Source organism: Carassius auratus, chromosome 1, assembly GCF_003368295.1.
Source record: "Carassius auratus strain Wakin chromosome 1, ASM336829v1, whole genome shotgun sequence".
NCBI classification, from domain to species: domain Eukaryota; kingdom Metazoa; phylum Chordata; class Actinopteri; order Cypriniformes; family Cyprinidae; genus Carassius; species Carassius auratus.
Genome location: NC_039243.1, coordinates 19,262,456 through 19,286,495, shown reverse-complemented (window position 1 = coordinate 19,286,495; position 24,040 = coordinate 19,262,456).

The window sequence follows — 24,040 nt, the reverse complement described above, 5'->3', positions numbered from 1 at the left end:
GCATGACTTGAAGTGCAAGATGCATCTGACAATAAAAAAATAAAGTAAATAAATGCACTTCAAACTTAAATTAAATGAAAATTTACCTGTGTCCATGTCTATGCATGTCTATATAAGTCACACCACTTATTTACAGTATCTCAGTGTTATTTTAGTATTATTTCAATATTATAGCATTTATTTATATATTAAATGACCTTTTATATATATATATATATATATATATATATATATATATATATATATATATATATATTTATATTTATGTAGAGAATTTATTAATTTAATGACATTATTAATTTATATTTCAGTTTAACTTTTTATAATTTTAGTGCTTTAACTTAAAACTATATATAGCAACAAGCTATAAACAAATTAGAAACTTATCGTATTGCAGCTATTTCAATATTAGTTTTATGTATTTATTTATTTGGTGTGAATGCATTTTGAGGTCTATATGGCCAGTCATGAAGTTCTATTTAAAATATTTATAATAAGTACTGACATAACTTTGAGTTTTCTCTAATGACAGATCAACAGGCATTTATATGAAAAAATAAAAACATAATCATCCATGAGATTTGATGTCATCGCACCACTTTTTTTTTTTTTACATGATCTCAGAGTTATTTTAGTATTATTTCTACATTATAGTATTTATGCTATAATGTAGAATAAATATTTTGAATTAACATTTATCTATAGTTTTTTTATATTAATACTGTATATTATTAATATTAATATAGAATTTTAATCAATTTATATTTTGGTTTTAGTGTTTGTAATTGTAGTGCTTCAACTTAAACTTTAGTTAGCTTAATAAAATTAGTAAATTTAATACAACTAACTGAAAACAAATAATAAACGTAAAAACATTAAAATGTTTATTTACAGGTACAAAAAATATGCATTACCTATATTTATATTTATAAACACATATGTATTGATATAACTTTGCCATGATAAAATATGTATTAGTTTTCTCCAATGAAGCTAGATCAATGTAATTTGTATGAAACATTTTTATCATAATTTACCTTTGTCCATGAGTTTTGATGTCATCACACCACTTTAAAAAAGTACAGTATTCCAGTGTTAAGTATTTTTTCTATATTATACTATTTATTTATATTTAATATTTAAAATTAACATAATTATAATTGATATTATATTTATATAATTCATATAATTAACATTTTTATGAATACTATATATTAATAATATTAATATAGAGCTTTAATTAATTTAGATTTTAAATTTATTTGTTTTAGTTTTTGTTATTTTATTGCTTTAACTTCGATTAGTTTAATAAAATGCATACAATTAAAATTTTAACTAATTGAAAAAAAAAATACACTAAGGGAAAAAAAGTTTATTTTACAATTTAAAATATTTAACATTTTGTAAACTAGCCATGATTTTTTTTTTTTTTTTTTTTTACAGTACCTCATTGCTATTTTTGAATTATTTATATATTATTAATTAATTAATATTTTGAGAAAAAAAAAAAATTTAAATATCCCCCTCCCTCTACTATTATTTACGTTTCTAAATAAAATTTGTTTTTATTTAGAAGTTCTGAAGTTTAAATTACATTTTTGTTTTTTATTATTATTATTCTATAGCATTTTGGCCCATTTTATAGTCTAACGATTTGAGGAATCATTAATGTGTAGAAACCTAAATATGAACTATAGTGCTTCAGCAAGCATCTCTAATTAAAGTAAATGACTTTAAGATAAGTAATAAAGTACAAGCAATAAAAACTGTAACTTTCACTCTCTCCCGAAACTCTGAACAGTCTGGATGTGTCTGCATGTGTTCCTGCAGGACACAGGAAGTGTCAGTTTGTGTTTGCTCTGACAGTGATGTCAGGACAGAGGGACGGAGTGGACGGGTCTCAGTGGAGGTTGCTGGGAAGGGACAAGTTAAACCGAGAGCATCCAGCAAATCATTACCCTTTCAGCCAGAATACAGTCACACTCCAGCCAATAAACACCCACCATCTCTCGAAAGTACATTGTTTTCTCCTGCTGTAACCTTTTTTTGTTTGTTTGTTTGTAAATCAGTGTCGGAGTCAGAACCAGATTCAGAACAAAGAGCCAGAACAAAACCCAAGACACAAACTGCCCAGTTTAATGAACTTTTTACATCATTCATGTTACTTGCAGAGATCAGAGCATTCTTTTGCAACATATATCACACATATGGTATCATATTTCATATATGTCATCCCCTTTGTTTATATACAGTATATAGAAAAAAAATATTATCTTTTTTTTCTGTCAGATCAGGATAATCGCTTTGATCTTTGCCTCTTCATCTTCTGAAATCCTTCACTAGAGGTCAGTGTTGTCTTGAGTATGATGCCAATGTGAGAGCTGGAAAACGATCAGCTGTTTAATCTTAATTTGAGGTTTTTCCTGCAGTATTTTAGACTAAACATAGCCTTTTAGACTACTGAAAACACAACTGTTTACTTGCGCATTCATACTGTGCTGCATTGCACTGCATTAAGGGTATGTCATTCATTTGTGTCACGATTTCAACAAGAAAACGAAGCAGCGCAACCGTTTCCAACATTGATAATAAACAGAAATGTTTCTTGAGTAGCATATTAGCATATTATTGCAATGATTTCTGAAGGATCGTGTGATACTGAAGACTGGAGTAATGATGCTGAAAATTTGGCTTCAAACACAGCAATAAATTACATAGGCTACATATGTACAAATAGAAAAACGTATTTCAAAGTGTAATATTTCACAGTATTACTGATTTTACTGTATTAAAAAATAATAAAATAATAGCTAATAATAAAATAAATGCAGACTTGGTGAACCAAAGAGACCTCTTTCAAAAACATTAGCTAGTGGACCCCAGATTTTGAATGGCAGTGCAATAGTTCGTGAATTATTTATTTATAAGAAATAAAATTTGACAATATTACAACATCTGAACAGGACAACTAAACTATTTCCAATAAAACCCTCCAGTAACACGTGATGCTGAGGATGAGCGTGAGGTCTGGAAGGGAAGGTCAGGCCGCAGAAAAGAGCGATTTGTTTTCAGTGAAACCGGAGATCCTCCCCCACTTACCGCCGGCGCAACCTACAGCGGAATCAATTACCACTTGTCAGGATGAAACCGAAGCCATGCAACACAGTAAGGGCACGACCTAAGAATCTTGTGTGAGCGGCCGTGTGTGATTGGGATTTTATTTGTCTTTTATTTGTTTGTTTGTTTGCTCGTACAGAGCAAGGCCCTGGCTCAAATAACGGTATTCATTTATTTTCTTTAAAAAAAAAAATACTTTGGCTACTTTAGCTACTTTTTCTAGATTTAGGACCTTGTTGTACATAGGCCTAAGTACAGTAAGGTTTTCGGGCATATGGCCTTTTATACAGCATACTAAATATAGCCTATATTTGCAACTGCAAACAGCCAACTAATTAACCATTTGATTCAGAGAAAGAATTGTTTATTGGTCATAAGCATCATTCATAAATATTCTTATTTATTAATCATATGTGTAGCTGTTTGCCACTGTTTTATAAATACAAGTCACTCTATAGGTCGGTTAAAGCAAAGTCTCTTTAAGACCAAGACTAAGGGGATTCTATAGTCTTTGGTTATAATTATTTTAGCACATAAAAAAATAAAAATATATAGATATATTTTGCGCCATGCATCAATATCATACACTGTAAAAATCACACACGTTTAAATTAATGCGCTACTACGTGCTGTTTACTTCTAATTAGTTGTTTAATCTATTAGAACTTTCTGTATATTTCAAAATTTTGATATTTAAAGTTTCAGCGTTCAGACCAAAGTGTATTTATGGGGCAAGAAAATACATTTCCAATCTTACAGTAGCCTACATTTAAACTTTATTCATTATTTAGTTTCATAAAAAACATGCCATATGTTTTAGGGCAAAATATATTTAGAAATTACATTTTAAAAAATCTGTAAAAATGGCTAAAAGATATGTTGGTATAAAACAACTTTTGTGTATATATATATATATATATATATATATATATATATATATATATATATATATATATATATATATATATATATATATATATATATTTGCTCTATGGCTATTATCTACTTCATTTTACTTTTACTAGAAATTTACTTAATCTATTTAATTACTTTTTTACTGGCCTATTTGTTTTATTTTACAGTGGTAAAAGAAAAATAAATACAAGTGTGTTGAATGATGCTGAATGAAGTGTAATGTGTGAATGTGTGAGTGTGTGAATGAGTTAGTGTGTGTGTGTGTGTGTTGCACGCCCGTCTGCTGTCACTCTACACCTCACGGACGCTGTGGCTCACCAGAGGCCAGTGTGGTTCAGGGAAGGTTTGGAAACGTCTGAAACCTCTAACCACAGGAGCAGGCCGGCCACCCAAGCCGACAGTCTGTGGGCGAGAGCCAATATGTGCTGCACCGGTGCCACCCGCCGCTGTGCCACAGACCAAAGACACTCACCGCAAACATCATTGTGTTACAACAGACGGACCGAAAAATATCACCGTTCTGCATATCGTTAGGGTGTATATTCTAAATGGATGCTTTGCCATTATCATGTGTACAACAACAACAACACACACACACACACACACACACACACACACACACACACACACCTTTTCTTACTTATTTTGTTTTAAAAAAAATTATTTGTCTTGTATTTTTAAGTAAATATACACCATATCTTAAAATACATAAAATGTAATGTCTGTTAAAGATAATATTACTCACAATTAGGTCTCTTTTGTTCGCCAAGGCTAAACTTATTTGATAAAATACAGTAAAAACAATAATATTGTGAAATATTACAATTTAAAATACTTTTTTTCTCTCTCTCTATAGGAATATAATGTAATTTATTGCTGTGATGCAAAGCTGAATTTCCAGCATCATTATTCCAGTCTTCAGTGTCACATGATCCTTGAAGTCATTCTAACATGCTCCTTTATATAACTCAGAATGACATCTTGATCTACAATATTACAGCCAGTAACAGCACTGTAAAATATCACAATGTGTCAGACGCTAGATCGAAGCTTGACAGTTCTGAGGAACGCCAACAGATCAGAAAATAAATGAAAGGAAAGAACAGGATGAGTAACAGTTAGGAGCCTTTCCAAGCGTCCTGAAGGAAATTGAGGACGACGCTGCGAGTGACTGGTTACTATTAGGAGACACTAATGGGTGTGACATTGATAAGGACCGTAACCCGATCGCATGTTTTTTAGTGCTAACTTCTGCACTCCCGTCCAGCCATCAATCATTCTTGCACCCCGGGCGAACTCCCTCGGCTCTCTAAATATTTAATCAGCTTTAAAAAAGATTACGGGCCAAAAAGGAGAGAAAATCATCATGTTCTTTCCCTTTTCTCTCTCTAGGTCTTTTTCTGTTTTCATGTTGTGTTTGAACAAAGAAAGTACACTGTCAGAAAAAAAGTGCAAATATGGTAACTTTAACATCTTGTAACGGGGGCTATTTTAGTATTATTAAAATAATATTATAATTTTCTTATTTTTATTTTCCCCCTTCTGTTTTAAGGTTAAGTTAAGGTTTTAGTAATTTTGTTGTGTATTTTTGTCATCTTTTATTTATTTAAATTTCTATATAGTTGTATTCAGTTGTATTTTATTTTTGTTTTAGTACAGTAGCTTAAAAATGACAAATGTTGCCTTGGCAACTAGTTTAAAATATATATTTGAATGTATTTCATTTTATTTCAGTAACAAAGGTTTCTTAAAGTTTTAGTTATTAGAACCCAGCTAAGAAGGAAATGACTCAGAACTTTGACTAATGTTTTGGCAAGATTAAAGTTAACTCAAAAGTTAACTTTTTTCATAACTCAAAGTTATGAAAAATATATATATATATATTCTTCAGTGATGTCAACAGAGCATTTGCTCAAAGTTATCTGTTTTTTTTTTTCTCAAAACATTATTTCTACATCGTTATAGAACTTTTTATTTCTGAAACATTTTATTTGGCCATTCATATATTTTTAGAATTTTACTGCTTGCTTCAGTTACATTCTCATAACGTTCCCTCAACATAACATTCATTTAGACATTTGCTTAAGATATTTTAAGTTCTCAAAACATTAGCACAAAAACATTATTTAGACATTTTCTGAATTGTTTTAATTGGAAGGTCATCTTTTTTACTACTTGTTTAAAATGTTCAGAGAACATTAATGGAACATTTTCATGACTTGGTAAAAATTTTAGTAAACCATTAGTAGAACACATTTTTGTTAGCTGAAAAACTTTTTTTTTTTTTTTTTTTTTTACTTAATGCCAGATCTCTGCCTACAAATGTTTTGACTGACTTCCTCCAAAACAGATGCAGCATTTTAGTGCAGATTCTTTAACTCACACCTTCCCTATCCACACATATTCAGCACTCACGGCTGTCATCCAGGGCCATTGACTCATTCCCAAAGTCACCGGACACCTGAGCCCGTGCTGCTTCCATCAGAGCCATAATTAAAGTATACATTACTGCATACAGCATGGTGTCCGGTGACCAGAACAGAGATCCGATACCTGAGGCTCTGATTCTACAGCACCGGGCCCCCATTAGCAGGTATAAATTATACATCCAGTACTATCGTACTTATAGCACAGAGAAAGCAAGAAGGGCGACAAGAGAGAAAACAAGTGACAAAGAGAGTGAATGATCAGTGAGGGACAGGTGGGCATTGAATGAGGAAGACTTTAACCTTGACCTAATGTAAATGATGTCATAATAATGTTTTATTTATTTTCTGTGTAGAATTCAGTTATTCGCAGTGGTGTAGTGGTGCTTTATAGATGCTTTTTATAACCTGGAGATGACTTGAAAACAGACATAAACCATATTTTGTTTTGTTGTCTTTATGTTTCATCAGTCGAAACGTTTCTTTTTATTCAGCTTAACTGAGATTGCTGTGGCTGCGATAGCTGGATGCCTTCATCCACATCAGGGATTCCCTCGCATATCATAAGTTATTACTTATAGAGTGAGTAGACTTTAAATATTTCACATTATAGCTGGGGGAAATTGTGGCCTAGTGGTTAGAGAGTTTGACTCCTAACCCTAGGGTTGTGGGTTTGAATCTCAGGCTGGCAATACCATGACTTAGGTGCCCTTGAGCAAGACATCGAACCCCCAGCTACTCCCTGGGCGACGCAGCATAAATGGCTGCCCACTGCTCCGGGTGTGTGTTCACAGTGTGTGTGTGTGTGTGTGTGTTCACTGCTCTGTGTGTGGATGGGTTAAATGCAGAGCACAAATTCTGAGTATGGGACACCATTCTTCGCTGTATATCATGTCACTCACTCACTACTTTAAAAAACCCAGCATTTAGTTGACCCTGATAAGTGCTCATCGTCACGGTTGTAAACATATAATGGCTTTCTTCTAACATGAGGGGCTTTGGCGTCACAGCATCTTTGTTTCTAGACGGAATTTTAAAGAATGCAGCACAAACGTCTTCCGGAAATCCTGTATTTTTTTTTACCAATCCAATGACAACTTTGAAACTCCTGAAGTGTTTCCTATTTTGTGCGCCACAGCATCAGACATTCAGCCAACAGTCGATGGGCGTCGATGACGTCTGAGGCTGAGACGAGCTCGGTCCTGACCGCATCACTGGCTGTTTTTAGGGAATATTCATATTTATTCACATGCGATGGAATTAGCTACGCATGTGCTGGACTGTCATGATTTTGGCTAATGCAGTACACTGTTGAATGATGCACATCAGAGTGATTTAGAAACGGGTTTACACAATCCTGACTGATAAAGAAGCGCACTACACCGCTGGTTATTCCAACAACTTTTAAAAATCATTTTAGAAAGATCACATTCACATTGATGCATTTTTATTTATATTTAATTTTTTAACAATTTAGTTTCAGTGACTTTTTGATTTTATTTCCTTTTTATGTTTGGAAAATACAAGCTATAAGAATTTAAAAATGTGTGTTTTTGCATTCCTGACGCCAAACTGCGTTAGGGTTGGTAGGTTACCAGAGCAACAACACTCAGCTCGAGCGTTTTCATGCGACGACTGACGTTCAACAAAACCTGACAAAACATTGTTATCATTTATCATGCTATTCAAGAAATCACAGTTATGTCCTTTAAACTAGCTTGAGAGATTTGGGTTACTTTGATAATGCTAGATAGCTTTTTGGCTGCACAAGACCAACCTCACTTGACTGTGTCTCAGAAATAGAAATGCTTTTTAAAAAGATGACTCTCCAATAGTCACAGTATAATACTCTAATTGCACAATCACTTCCACGTTTTGCCTCAGCCAGCTCAGTTACATCCGGTACAGCTCTGGAAGCCATTTTTGGGAAGCACAACGAGACCCAAATTTTGGGAAAACTACTGGATTCAGCCATTAATATTTAAACTTTCAGAAAGCTATAACTAGAATGAGATGTAATATATTTTTATGTTTATAACATTTAGAAAATACTAATGTACTACTAAATACTAACATCAAGAAAGATTTCGCTTTATATGGAGGTGAAGTCGCTGGCTGAGATTCTACCGGAAACACATAAGCCGGGTTTGTGCATAGAGTTTATATAGAGACAAACCTAACCACACTCCGTCTATACAGCATACAGAAAAAAAAAAACTGATGCACAACAATCAGCAGCTGATTTTGTATCGCCTCTCAACTAGCTGAATCAACTAGATCTGATCAGCACTTAAAAACAGAAAACCTCAGAAAAGCCTCTATTACAGCTACCGAAGACTAATACCAAAAGAGGCTCAGGAACAGCTTTTTCACAGCATGTTTTAAATCAGTTATGTCTGTGATCCAGCCCAGAAAAATATTAGGTATGTCATGATTTAATTGCATTGCAAGCATTCCTGAAGCTCAACGCATGGCAGTAACAATGTCAGGGTCATGGGTTCGATTCCCAGTGAATATGTAAACTAATAACATGAATAATTTGAATGCAATGCAAGGCATTTAACCATGAATGTTACTACTGCCACGTTCCAGGCAACTCATTATCCGTGTTTTTCCAACCTTCTACCCGTGAAAGTGCACTGGAACAGCTGTCAAACCCGTGACTTCTCACCCGTGAACTTGTACTTGATCAGTGTACTCCTGATGTCACACAGGACGCAAAACAACACTGGCAGCCCCTACAGATAATATTGCCCACAGATGCAGTGTTTATTCAAGTGGTACACGTTGATAAATAGACTTTAAGACAGTATAACTTTGCAATAAAATTAATAATCTAGCTACAATTCCTTGATTTTATGAAAAGTTCTTATAACTTTATTAATACTTGATGTATGTTCTCATAATGTTGAGAGAACATGTTCTAGAATATTAAACATAAGTGCTCAAATTGGACATTTTATTGTTGAGGATAACCCCTTGAGATGAGACATACATACTGTTATATTTTGGGTAAAAAATTAATTAGTAGAACACTTTAGACACCTTAAAAAGAGTTTAATCAAAACAAGGAAAGACATTTGAACATTCTTAGAATCTTAGAAAAATAAACATACAAATAACATTTTGTGTGATTTTTTTTTTTTTTTTTAGTAGAACATAAGTAATGTTTTAGCAACTTTTAAATCGTTTTCTAATGACAGCAAGAAAATTGGACATTTCAGCATTTTTAGAATATTAAAAATAATCATACAAATAATGTTTTGGGTGAAAATAAAGTTAGTAGAACATAGTAATGTGCTAATCACAGTAAGAATCCTGGACATTTTAATGTTCTTAGAATCTTAAACATTCAAATAAGTTATAATTTGGACAAAAATAAAGTTGAATTGAAATTGAATTGAAATTGAAATGTATTTGTAACCTTTAAAACATTATAATCATGACAATAAAACTGGACAGGTCAGCATTTTAGAAACATTTCAATATGTTCCCACAACATTTTATGGATGAATGCCAAAGCATTTCTATGTTGTCTCTAGGGAGTTCAGACTTGAGTATCTTTTCTCTGTAAGAGAAGAAACGGAGATATTAAAGAGATCTCATCTGTGATGCCTTCAGGTCCAGGGGTCAGTGGGTTGGTCAGTCAGGCAGCGTGAGTCAAACTCTGGGGTGGGTTTTGACAGTGACAGCCGATACACTTCATCTGTGATTACAGGACTTTTCCATCTCATGGATCTGCCTGCAACTTCCACAGTATTGATCCTCTAATAAAAGTCAACATGGAGAAGCAGAAAGATGCGGAATGAAATTACTGCCATCTCTTCCTTACTTTCTCTCTGTCTTTCAGCTCGTTCTTTGGCTCCTCCTCCATTTCTCTGGGCTGGCACAGAGGATGAGATCCAGTTTTGACAGATGGGGCGACTGGGACACAAGTGATGTAGATGAAGACAGATTCTGACGTGGATATTCTGGGTGAGGAGAGGGTGAAAGCACGGCAAAAGCATTGCTGCACAAGTGTCTGAAAGAATGTAGTCATATTATTTTTTATATTTTTATGTTACCATCAAATATATCTTAAAACATTCACTCAAAATTAATAAAAACTGAAATAATTGTAGCTATAATATATAATGAGAGCAATGTGGCTGAAATATTGTAGACTATGTTGAAATCAGCAAAAATATTTAGTTACTTCACAGAAGTAAAACGACACTATGGGTCTGATCATTGTGCTGTAAGAGTTAGATATTAATACTTATGGCCACAACAATACAGCTGTAATAAAAATAGCCAGAGCATATTATCTTACTTTCAGATATTCTTACCTTGAAATGTGCTGAAATAAATGTATAGACTTTTGTATTGTTACAAGACTTAATTACTTTAAAAATGCATAATCATTTCAGAGGCATCGAAAAGCTATTGATGTTTTTGGAGTCAATTAACTGCTCAGTTATGCCATTTAAATCCTTTCCACTGAAAAAATGAAATGCACACTGCATTCTTCAAAGATTGTTTTCGTGCAGCAGAAAAAAAGTTTTACTTGAAGAGTATCACTCAATCATTCTCTCTTACAATCAGACTGTTTGCTTCTAAGTCATGCTTTTATTTTCTTACAAGAATGCACTTTGAAATCTGTTTAAAGACGCCAATGTCGCCACCGTGATTTATGACTTTATTTGAAGGTTGGGGGGGTTGGGGTAGTATCCATAAGTCCATTTCCAGAAACAGTATTCATTCTAGAACCTGATGGAAGTCACAAAAAAAATAAAATAAGTAATAATAATAAAAAAATTATATATATATATATATATATATATATATATATATATATATATATATATATATATATATATATATATATATATATATATATGCGCGTGTGTGTGTGTGTGTGTGTCATTATGAATTATTAGATCATAAATTCTCACTCTTATTGCATTATATATTATTAGATCATAAATATATCAACGATTAATTGAATATTTAGGTTAGTTAAAAAAACTTTTTTTTACAGCAATTTCATTCTTCTGACAAAACTGATTTTTCCCTTTTTTCCCCACCATAAAAAATGTAAATGTTTGTTTTATTAAGCATTATGATGCTAAAATGTTTTCTTTTGCATACAATATCATGACCGCATCATGGAATTTGCTTATTTACTTGTTTGTGCACTAATATGCTAAAATACAAAGCACAAAAATGGGATAAATAAATATAGATTTTTGTGTTGCTTTAAAAATGTTGTCAGAATGCATGGTTGCTTTTGAATGGCTGCTCTTACTGGTATAGTAATAACAACTGGCTCATGTTAACTACCGTATTTTCCGGACAATAAGTCGCACTTTTTTTCATAGTTTGGATGGTCCTGCGACTTATAGTCAGGTGCGACTTATTTATCAAAATTAATTTGACATGAACCGAGAGAAATGAACCAAGAGAAATGAACTAAGAGAAAACATTACCGTCTCCAGCAGCGAGGGGGCGCTCTCTGCTGCTCATTGCTCCTGTAGTCTACACTGAAAACATAGAGCGCCCTCTCACTGCTGTAGACGGTAATGTTTTCTCTTGGTTTTTAAATAAATGTGACTTATAGTCCAGTGCGACTTATATATGTTTTTTTCCTCATCATGACGTATTTTTGGACTGATGCGACTAATACTCAGGTGTGACTTATAGTCCGAAAAATACGGTAGTCAAACATTAACCCATTTGTGTTGGGGGTGGGGCTACCTGTTTTTTCTGACCAGTTAGCAGAAGGGTGAATGTTTGGAAAACCTGTTTGGAAAGAGTCATTGAACTTCCATTAATGGTGCTAAAAAAAAATTATAACACTGCAGCTTTAAAAAGAAAAAAAAAAAACAAGAAAACATTGGCATTAGATGCCGAAACTGTGAATATTTATTTTCCACTTTCATCCTTAGGGTTCTGTTTTGCAGTCTGTTTGATACTGTACTTTTGTTTGTTTCCGCAGCATTGCTCTGGCATCTCGCATGGAGCACTGACTAGCTAGTTAAATGAGAGCCCCCGGAGACCCCTGCTAGTTTGAGAAGATCCAAGCGAAATGGGATTGTTCTCTCGGGAACAACAGAGGAGATTGGAAGAGCCCAGGGGAGAAGCACTGAAGAGCGGAGGCCAGGCAGCCCATGACAGCTAAACAACCAAGGTTCCTCCTCTCTCTGCCTCTCTCGGGCCAATCCTGTCTAGGAACTAGTGGGCTGAAACTAAGAAAGGGGGCAAATGAGATGTTTTAAATCTGAGGTTGAATGCAAATGCAGTGGAACCTGGTAAACAGACTGTTTTTTTCTCTTAAATAATGTCTAATAATTTGATAAAAGTGTTTTTATTCTGATTTTGGTGATATCTACAGAGAATTCCAAAAGTTTATTGCACATAAAATAAATAAATAAATAATACAAATAATAAAATAATAATAATATATATATATATATATATATATATATATATATATATATATATATAGTGTCCATTGTATACATTTGGCTATAAAATAAATGTCAAATTATTTAAATATATATATTATTTAAATATAAATTATTTAAATATATATATATATATATATATATATATATATATATATATATATATATATATATATATATATATATATATATAAATGAAATACTACTACTAATAATGATATATGATAAATATTGTATAATAACAATGAATGATAATGAAAAAGATAATGTGTTTGAACATTTTCCCAATGTTTTCCTCTTTTTAAACCACAGAAACTGTTTTTCTCTTAAACAATATGTATAATATTTTGATCAAAGTCTTTTATGTTTTTGGTTTTATTATAGTTTAGGTCATCCCCCCAGAAACTAGTTTCCATTGCACATAAAAATGTAAATAATAATAATAATGAAATAGTATCCATACATTTGGATAAATGAATGAATAAATATATAATTTATGGGTTTAAGTACCTGATAAAGCATATAGTATGCATTAACAGAGGGTAATAACAAAAGTTTATCAAGACATCATTAACTTGGGGCCCATTTTTCTTCAACATTTGAGCTTTGGACTCTCACTGGAAATCAGTGCTTCAACGCAATCAAGGCAAAAGTTAACACTGTTTATTTAGCCTTTGTTTCATGTCATTAGCCTTCATTTCAAGGTGTCTCCGGCGTCTTCTGACCTCCCCGAAGTGAAATGCTGAACCTTGACCCCAGTAACAGAGATTCCCTGTTGGATTTGTGTTCCACAACAGGATGAATCCTTGTTACTGAGAGCGAGAGGTCAGAGTTTCCCCTGGAGCTCTGAAGAGTAGAGTTCGCCACCATTCTGCAAATAACAAAAGAAATACAGATTTGACTAAATCCTTTAGTAAAATACACTAATTATGAATAAGATAAGTGCATGATTAATTAAAGCCTCTGTGTGGGCATGTGGTGGTCGTCGAGCGTCCCTTGTGACACAGTCGATGGCAGCTAACAAAGCAGGGTTAAATAGATTGAGTCGAGTGTCTGATTGTTTGACCTTAACTCCTGTTGTTCTCCCTTCCTCCTGCGTTTGTGTGTTTGGGGAAGGAAACTTAAATCAGCAATTAACATAAATAATTAACTACTCCCTGGGATTAATTATTAATGTGTCAGAGGAGTGATTGCTCCCGCTTGAGATTAAGATAGCACCTCTAGAGCCGAGAGAAGCCCATGACTTTTGCTTACTTTCACCTTTTAGTTTGAGAACTCTATCACTTTTAGGGTGATTTTTCTGTATTTTTCTTAATTGTTTGTCCAATGTGGTTTTAGTATTATTAATATTCTATTATAGTAGTATTTTGACTGATTTTTTATTTTTATTTGTATATTATAATTTTTTATTTTAATTTTAGTTTTAGTTTTTTGAGATGTTTGAGATCTTAAAGTGTTCTCATGTTATAATTCGTTTTTTAAACACGTTTTCCTTGACATTTTCTTTCACTAGCCTTCTAAGCTGACACACGCTCTTTCTCGATCCTTGTCCTCTTGTCTGTAATCCTGTCTTTACATCTTTATCTACTCTGATGCCTCTCTCGCTGTTTGTGTATTTAGAGCATCTGTATCATGTTGCTGAGATCTGGCTCGTTAATTGCTGGGTAATTACAGTGCTTCTGTTGATCTGTTCATTTCACAGCACTGCTACAAAGCTTTTAGGCTGTCTGCTGGAGCGCAGACTCTATTGGATTTGGCTCATGTGCCCGTCTAACGCTTTGAGAGCTGCTCTAATGTGCTGTCAGCCGCTCCACATGCACTTCCTCCGTCGTGATGCGCTCGACTGTCTGGACAACTGTTGAGTCGGCCTAATTTGACCAGCACCCAGACAAACTGATCTGATCTAACATCACATACGCTCAAAGTGTCGACGGTAACAGATTGTGTTTTCTTTGATGTATTGCTAAACACATTCCATTGATATCAACAGATTCACAGCATTTTCTGACGTAGTAAAGTGCTAAGATTGCATTATTTTAGTATCACTGAGATACCACTGTAATTTTTTAAAATATTTACTTTTTTATTTGTATTCTTATTTTCAGTTTTAATTTTAATTTAGGCTAAAGTTTTTTAATGTGTCTATTCAATGTATATATATGTGTGTGTGTGTGTGTGTGTGTGTGTGTGTGTGTATATATATATATATATATATATATATATATATATATATATTCTAAATCCGTTTTTAATTTAATATTAATAAAATTACATAAACTATGTATACTATTTTTTATGTTTATAATATTTAAATTTTGATTATAAAAAAATTTAATTAAATAAAATTGGTAAACTATAAATATATATAGTGTAGTTTACCAATTTTATTTCATTTGTAGTTATTTTAGTACATCAAAATTAAACTATAATAAACATAAAAAAATTAAATGATGCCTTATATTTTAGTACATCAGCTTAAACATGTTATTTAGATTGCCAAATTATAAGTTTCCATTTAAGTTTTCGATTTCGATTTTTAAAAAATATTTTTCATTAAACTTTTAGCAAGTTTTTTTTTTGTTCTTATTTGTTTTTAGTTATTTTATATATATATATATATATATATATATATATATATATATATATATATATATAGTTATAGTTTTAGTTTAGTTCTATTTTTGCATTTCAATTAAAGCTATTTTAGTATATCAAGTTTTTTATGTGTGTGTATATATATATATATATATATATATAATTTCAAGTAATTAAAATGTTTTTTTTATGGTTTTAATTAACTATAAAAACCCTTTTTTAAAATGTTAAACACTTGCACATATGCACTTATAAACAAACAAAAAAAGGACCTTATTTTACCCTTATTGCAGAAGACTTACCATGTGACTGAAATGATTTCAAATGCATTGTTATACTTTAACAATTAATAATTTGAGGCCCATTCTTACCCTCAGATGTACAGCAGAGACCTTTCCTAACTTCTGCTCTTCTTTGGAGATATGACTAAAGGAACTGAGCACCTGCTGATATCGTCCTCCTCTTCAGTGGCAGTCAGGGGCTCTGGACTCCAAACTCTGAACACTGCTTATCTTTACAGCCGCTAATACGAACCCAGTGATGGGACCAGCCCGTGTTAACCATTAACACCCCAACTCACACCCTTATTTTATCCCGGTGAGTTCTTAATGTATTGTTTTATCATGGATTTATCATGTCTTATTTGGCACACATTGTTATGAAGAAAATGTAATTATATCAGCCATATTCCACTGCAATGTGAACAAAGCAGCAGTTTCCCATTTTGCCATGCATCAAAAGTCTCACAGTCTTTAAAAACAACGCAGCCTACATAGAAAGGCAATTCTGCAAGTTTATGATGTGAAATGCAAGTCTTATCAATTTGCATGCCGAACCTTTACAACATCCATCAAGCACCGGCAATTATCAGCAGACGTGTTCATCAGATTCAAACGGCATGATGTTCTTAAACCAAATGTTCGTGCACAACCTCTGCCTTGGTTTTCTCTGTAATCTGGGAAGAGTTCAAAAGTCAGATTGATAATCAGTTATAATTATAACGATAAAAAATGGACCAGAACAAACTGTCCTCAGCAAAGTGACTCAACAAACAGGATCATTTAAAACCTCACAACCATGACAGTCTCCTATAATTAAACAAAGACCATACCATTTATTCTATTAGTAATTTGTTGTTTCTGCAGTGCTTTATATTGCACAGCAGCATAATTTCCCTCAACTACACATAGCTCGATCTCACTCCGTAACCAACTTCAATCAGGCTAATAAGCAATGGCCAATCCAGAAGTCTTGGCTGCTATAATAAGGCAATTAAAGAGAGCTGGCAGACAGAGACTTCCCACGATGCCGGGACTCCCAAGACGGGCCCTGCCAATGCCAATCTCTAATAGGGCCCAAAGCGCAGGCCAGGGAAGATGCAATTGGATTTGAAGCCAATCAATCATTCCAGCTATTGACCTATGATTGGATTTAGAAGACATGTCAGGGCCGCTTTGATTTTAGCTCGGGCCCAATGAAGCTGGATGTGAAGGTTTATTGTTTCGGACGGACCAAGAGCGTTGTGTGGGCTTTGACACGCTGCCAGAAGAGATGGATGCATATAATGACTGCTGTATCCATCCATCAGAGTTAGAATCCGTCATCTCATCTTTCACAGGAGTGGCATACAACATCATCCGCTGCTTTTGGGGTCTGCGCTTGTTTGTGAAGTTTCTCAAAAATCTCAGCATCTCTAAAGCAGTTTTGTATTGTTTCTAGCTTGGTGGATGATTTTGCTATTTCAGTGAAATTTTGGTAAACAATGAAAGATGCTTAGTGGACATGTTCATAGAAAACCGATTAAATGCTTGTAAGTGTGACTGCATTGTGTGAATAATAAACAACCAATAGGAGGACAGTATTTGTCTATTTATGTGTGAAGAGGAAATGTTCATTTACTCTACTTGTCTATGCTGTACCAGGGTTATTATTGTAAAAAAAAAAAAAAAAGCATTAAAAAACCATTTTCATTATTTGAAATAAATAAATATTAATTGCAGTCTGACATAAAGCACTGATGATGTTGCACAATCTGCCTTAGCTTTTATGCAAGATCTCACCTGACTCAACCTGTCTGATAAGCAACAATCATAAAGGTCAGAGAAAAAAGTTATACAGCGTGTGTCCAGGTTTACTATGTAGTTGAAAAAGTACATTTCTAAGTAAGTGTAAAAAAATATATTTTAGTTTTTTATTATTTTGGTGTAATACTTTTATTCAGCATAGGTTGAATTAAATCGATCAAACGGGACAATATAGACATTTATAGAATGTTATAAAAGATTTCTATTTCAAATAAATGCTGTTCTTTTGAACTTTCTATTCATCAGAGAATCCTGAAAAATGACATTTATCAGTTTCCACAGAAATACGAAGCAACAAAACTGTTTTCAACATTGATAATAATAAAACATGTATCTTGAGCAGAAAAATCTGCATATTAGAATGATTTCTGAAGGATCATGTGACAAAGTCTGGAGTAATGGTGTTGAAAATAACAGGAGTCTAGAAGAAGCCTTTAGGACTAAAGACAACATGAAAGTCTGGGATAGAATGAAAAGTATTTCCTTACAGTACAGGTTTATCATCATATAAAAAAGCTATTGTGACAGATAATGAAGTTGGCTTTGCCAATGAACTAAACCCTTTTTTTTTTTTACTACAGTAGATTTGAATCCACAAGCAACAATGAACTAGTTAATATAGTACCATCTTCTTCTCAAAAGATAGTTATTGATGTTGAAGCTGTTAGGAGAGCATTTCAGTCTACTAATATCAGAAAAGCTGCAGGTCCTGGTAGGTGTGCTCCAGGCCTTATAACAAACTTCACTTACAGTATGAACTAGCTCCAGTGTGGCAATCAGGCTTCTATTGATTCACATATTGTTCCTGTAATATGGAAAACCTTGATCATAAAACCAATACCAAAAATATATTTTCCAAAGGAATGCAAAGATTATATACATATAGCTCTCACCTCAGTAATGTTTAGAAAGAATATTACTTAAACACCTGGTTTATAAAGTTAAAGGGAAACTTGATTAGTGACAGTTTGCATATAAACAAGGCTGCAGTACTGACGATTCAGTGGCTTCCTTAGTGCACATCATCTAGAAAAAAGTAACACCGATGTTAGATCTCTATTTATTTTTTTACTTTTCATCTGTGTTTGACACAATCCAAGTTAATACTCTTGTGTCTAAACTAATGCAGTTAGACATGAATGCATATTTAATTAAATTTTACATGCATCTCAATAAATTTGAATGTTGTGGAAAAGTTCAATTCAAATCAAATTGTGAAACTCGTGTATTAAATAAATTCAATGTACACAGACTGAAGTAATTTAAGTCTTTGGATCTTTTAATTGTTATGATTTTGGCTCACATTTAACAAAAACCCACCAATTTTCTATCTCAACAAATTAAAATATGATGACATGCTAATCAGCTAATCAACTCAAAACACCTGCAAAGGTTTCCTGATCCTTCAAAATGGTCTCTCAGTTTGGTTCACTAGGCTACACAATCATGGGGAAGACTGCTGATCTGACAGTTGTCCAGAAGACAGTCATTGACACCCTTCACAAGGAGGGTAAGCCACAAACATTCATTGCCAAAGAAGATGGCTGTTCACAGAGTGCTGTATCCAAGCATGTTAACAGAAAGTTGAGTGGAAGAAAAAAGTGTGGAAGAAAAAAATGCACAACCAACTGCGAATCACAGCCTTATGAGAATTGTCAACCAAAATCGATTCAATAATTTGAGTGAACTTCACAAGGAATGGACTGAGGCCGGGGTCAAGGCATCAAGAGCCACAACACACAGACATGTCAAGGAATTTTCTGAACCACAGATAATGTAAGAGGCTTCTTACCTGTGCTAAGGAGAAGAACTGGACTGCTGACCAGTGGTCCAAAGTCCTCTTTTGAGATGAGAGCAAGTTTTGTATTTCATTTGGAAACCAATGTCCTAGAGTCTGGAGGAAGAGTGGAGAAGCTCATAGCCCAAGTTGCTTGAAGTCCAGTGTTAAGTTTCCACAGTCTCTGATGATTTGGGTTACCATTTCATCTGCTGGTGTTGGTCCATTGTGTTTTTTGAAAACCAAAGTCACTGCACTCGTTTCCCAAGAAATTTTGGAGAACTTCATGCTTCCTTCTGCTGACCAGATTTTTGTAGATGCTGATTTCATTTTCCAGCATTTCCAGGATTTGGCACCTACCCACACTGCCAAAAGCATCAAAAGTTGGTTAAATGACCATGGTGTTGGTGTGCTTGCTGGCCAGCAAACTCACCAGACCTGAACCCCATAGAGAATCTAAGGGCTATTGTCAAGAGGACGATGAGAAATAAGAGACCAAACAATGCAGATGAGCTGAAGCCCACTGTCAAAGAAACCTGGGCTTTCATACCACCTCAGCAGTGCCACATACTGATCACCCCCATGCTGAATTGAAGCGGTAATTAAAGCAAACGGAGCCCCTACCAAGTATTGAGTACATGAAGGCTAAAAATTCAATATATATATTTTTTTGATCTTATGAAGTATTCTAATTTGTTGAGATAAAACGTGAATTGGTGTTTTTTTTTTCTTTTTTTTTATGTGAGCAAAAATCATCACATTTAAAAGAACCAAAGACTTAAACTACTTCAGTTTGTGTGCATTAAATTTATTTACCGTGATGCACGAGTTTCACAATTTGAGTAAAATAAATGAACTTTTCCACGACATTCTAATTTATTGAGATGCAGCTGTATTTTCTTACTTACAGAACTCAAAGAGTTAAAGTGAACAACATTTTGTCAACAGAAGTAAAAACTAATGTTGGTGTACCTCAGGGTTGTGTAAGTTCTGCTCTATAGTTATTTACTCTGTAAACAGATGACTGTCATTCATATAGGCCTAACCAATGTATTCTAAAGTAGTCTGATGACACTGTGTTAATATCATTATTAAATAACTCAGAGTGTACAGAACAGCATCAATAGGGGGTAAACATTAGTTGAATGGTGGGATTATAATGCCCTCACTATTAACATAAAAAACTGAGGAAATTGTATTCAGGCCTGCCCCTGACCTTCATGCAACACCTGTTGTTATTCACTTCGAGAACGTCAGACGGATAGAAGCATATTAGGAGTAAAAAAAAATCTTTTGGAGCAAGAAAGCAGATTGTTTTATTATTTTTACAGTCTGTAATTATGAGTGTTTTGCAGTACTGTAATTCTCTATGGTATATGAGGCTATCTGTCAGTTTAAAAACAAAGCTGATAAACTTACTAAAAATGTGTTCCAAAATAATGGGTCAGCAACTTCAAAAAGTCTATGAATTATACTATCATAAAAATATTGTAAGGTTGGACAGTAATATTGTCTCTTTACCAAATCATGTGTTGTATTGCCATCCAACCGGTGGTATAAGATACATAGATATAATCGAATTAGGTTTAAATGCTCCTTTGTACAAGCTATAATAGAGCTGAACAAATTATAAATGTAGCCTTGGTGAGCAGAAGAGACTTCTTTTTTTTTATCCTTTTAAAAACTTTACTCCATACTTTGTAGCTTGAAAAAGTAGTGTATATTTTTAGTGACTATATATATCATCATTCATGTGGCATGAAATATATAAAAAATCATAAATCGTTCTAGGACTAATTTGCTTGAGGAAAGCAAAAAAAATGCTCCAAGCTTTTGCAGAGGTTTTAGAGTATCTTTCTCTTAAACTTTGTAAAAATTAATGTCATGTATGGCGACAGACCTGGTCCGGTAAAAGAGTCTTGTGTTGTTTTTAGTTTCAGGTGGTGTAGCATGACCTAGATGAGGAGACCAACGGAGAAGAAGAGCTATGGTAATGCAAAGAGACCTTCAGCGTCTGTCCCTGTCGTTTAAATTACAAGAGCCAGATTAATTTTCCATTTGCGGACCTCTGAAAGATGGCAACATCTTCCCAAAAACATTCCGCTGATAAATGAAAAGCAGCGGCACTCTAGAAATAATGACATGAATTACGGCACACTCTGTACTGCGGCAATCGCAGCGTAGCTATTGGATATAAAGTCTGATCAATATGTCCTCTGAAGGCCTGCAGAAGGACGAGTGAGGAAAGCCAGTCAGGCGACCAAGGACGAAACCTGAATCGAGTAGAGTGACAACGTAAGGATTGTAGTTTTGTTGTGCTTTTTTGATATTACAACATCTGAAGTCTGCATCATGGCTAAAACTCATGGTCCTTAAGTGGAAGGTTGCTAGTTCGGATGAGCCGTGAACAAAAACACTGAACCCATGAGCAAGACACCAAACACCACGTCGCTCCAGGAGTGCCATGCCTGTGATTAGTGTACTGTAAGTCACTTCAGATAAACAAAAACATCTGCTTAACAACGACCTGTTCTCAGAAGAGTTTAACTCTGATTGCTTGGTTAGTTAAAAATCAGTCATTGTCTAGTGCATTGGCTCAGTTTGGGTTCTCTCTGTCGTTGCTGACATGCTAATGACTCTAATTTAATGGATCACTAACCACGTGTTTTGTTCTCTTCTTTACAGTGCCACACCATATTTATTTGATGCATTTGTACATGAATTACCTTTACTATTTGCTAGCTGGAAATATGTTTTATTAATGGGATTTTTGTCAGGCTATGATTCAAATCTATGAAAGCAACATGAGATGCCGCAATATTTCTGTCATATTTCAACCTAAAATCAAAAGAAATAAGGGTAAACCTTTAGTTTAGGGACCAGTTTTCACTATTAACTAGCTTATAACATCCATATTACTATCATATTGTCTGTTTATTAGTACCTGTAATGCACATATTAATATCTTATTCTACATGACCAAATTTCAGATCTCTTAAACCTACCCCATACCTAAACTTAAACAATTTCCTTACTAACTACTAATAAGCAGCAAATTGGGAGTTATTCAAGGCAAAAATAAGTAGTTAATATCGTTAATAGCAAGAATTGGTCCCCAAAATAAAGTGTGAAAGAAAAAAATAAAATCTCACAATACCAAAAACGTACAAATTTAAGAATTTTCCCTTATTTTTGATTTTTCTATTGCGTTTTATCAGACGCTCTGCTTTTATTCCTACACCTCCTTTCAGTTGGCCCATTGTCTCGCAGGATACAATTGAATTGCCGTCTCTCCTGCTTGTGTGGCCCATCAGGACTGCAGCTGTGCATTATCCCATTACAGCCAAATAGTTTTGACACCCACTGACTAACCGATCTCATAGATAATATCATAAAGAGTGTGCTCGATACAAATCAGGTCAGGATAACTCATTTAACCCCACCATACATATTTCTTATGTGTAACTTGAAACGCTGGAAAAAAATGAAATCGATAGAAATGTTTCTTGTTAATGAAGATGTACCGGGCTGCCGTTTTTGTGGCCTGTGTGGCTTTCAGAGCTCGCTGTTTGATCTTAAATAAATCTCCCACCCACCACTGCGGTCAAATGGGCGGTCATCACAGACCCCTATATCCTCCCCCCTTTAGGCGTTGGTTTGTGTTTAAATGTCTGTGCGACAGGGCATGTGAGTACACAAATCCAGGCTGTTAAACTAGAACTAAATCATATTTGTGATCTTTAGCAGATGCCAACAGCGCTGAAAACTGCTGATGGTCTAATATGAAACAGGTTACTAGTTTAGAGTTATGTGAAATGTACATTAGCACAGCGTTAATCCCTACATTTTCTATGAAATTTTCGGTAACACTTTAGAATAGGTAACACTTGTTAACTATTAACTACGACATTTCTCTCAATAGATTCTTTATTTGCTGCTTATTAATAGTTAGTAAGGTAGTTGTTAGGTTTAGGTATTGAGTAAGATTAGGGATGTAGAATAAGGTCAAGTAGAATAAGGCATTAATATGTTCTTAATTAGCACTTATACATGGCTAATAATCTTGTAATATGCATGCTAATAAACAAGCTATTAGCTGTTAGCTATTCTAAAGTATTACCAAATTTCCTATGAAATACGAAAGTAACATTTTAATTCTAACACAGACAGAATTGGATTAGACGTTTTACAAACGCTGATAAACACAAACAACTGTTAATTTCATATTAATGTGCCAAATCCCATATTATCACGACTTGATTGTTTATATATTGACCTTTTTATTTTCTGTTTCTATTTCTGCTTTGCTTAACAGTGATTTTATCAGGTTGTCACGTTTGGTAAAATCACTTTTAAACTTTTACTTTAATACATTTATAAGTTATATAAGACTTAGTGACAGAGGATAGTGAGTTTATTATTTATTTATTTATTTTGTTAGTTTTATATATATATTTAAGAAATTATTACTTTTATTCATCAAGGATGCAGTAAATTGATCACTATTATCAGTAAAGACATTTATTATGTTACAAAATATTTCTATTTCAAATATGCTGTTCTTTTGAACTTTATATACAGTACATCAAAGAATCCTGTAAAAATAAAATGAATAATGGTTTCTACAACAATATGAAGTGGTTCTTATATTGTTTCCAACGTATGAATGATTCTTGAGCA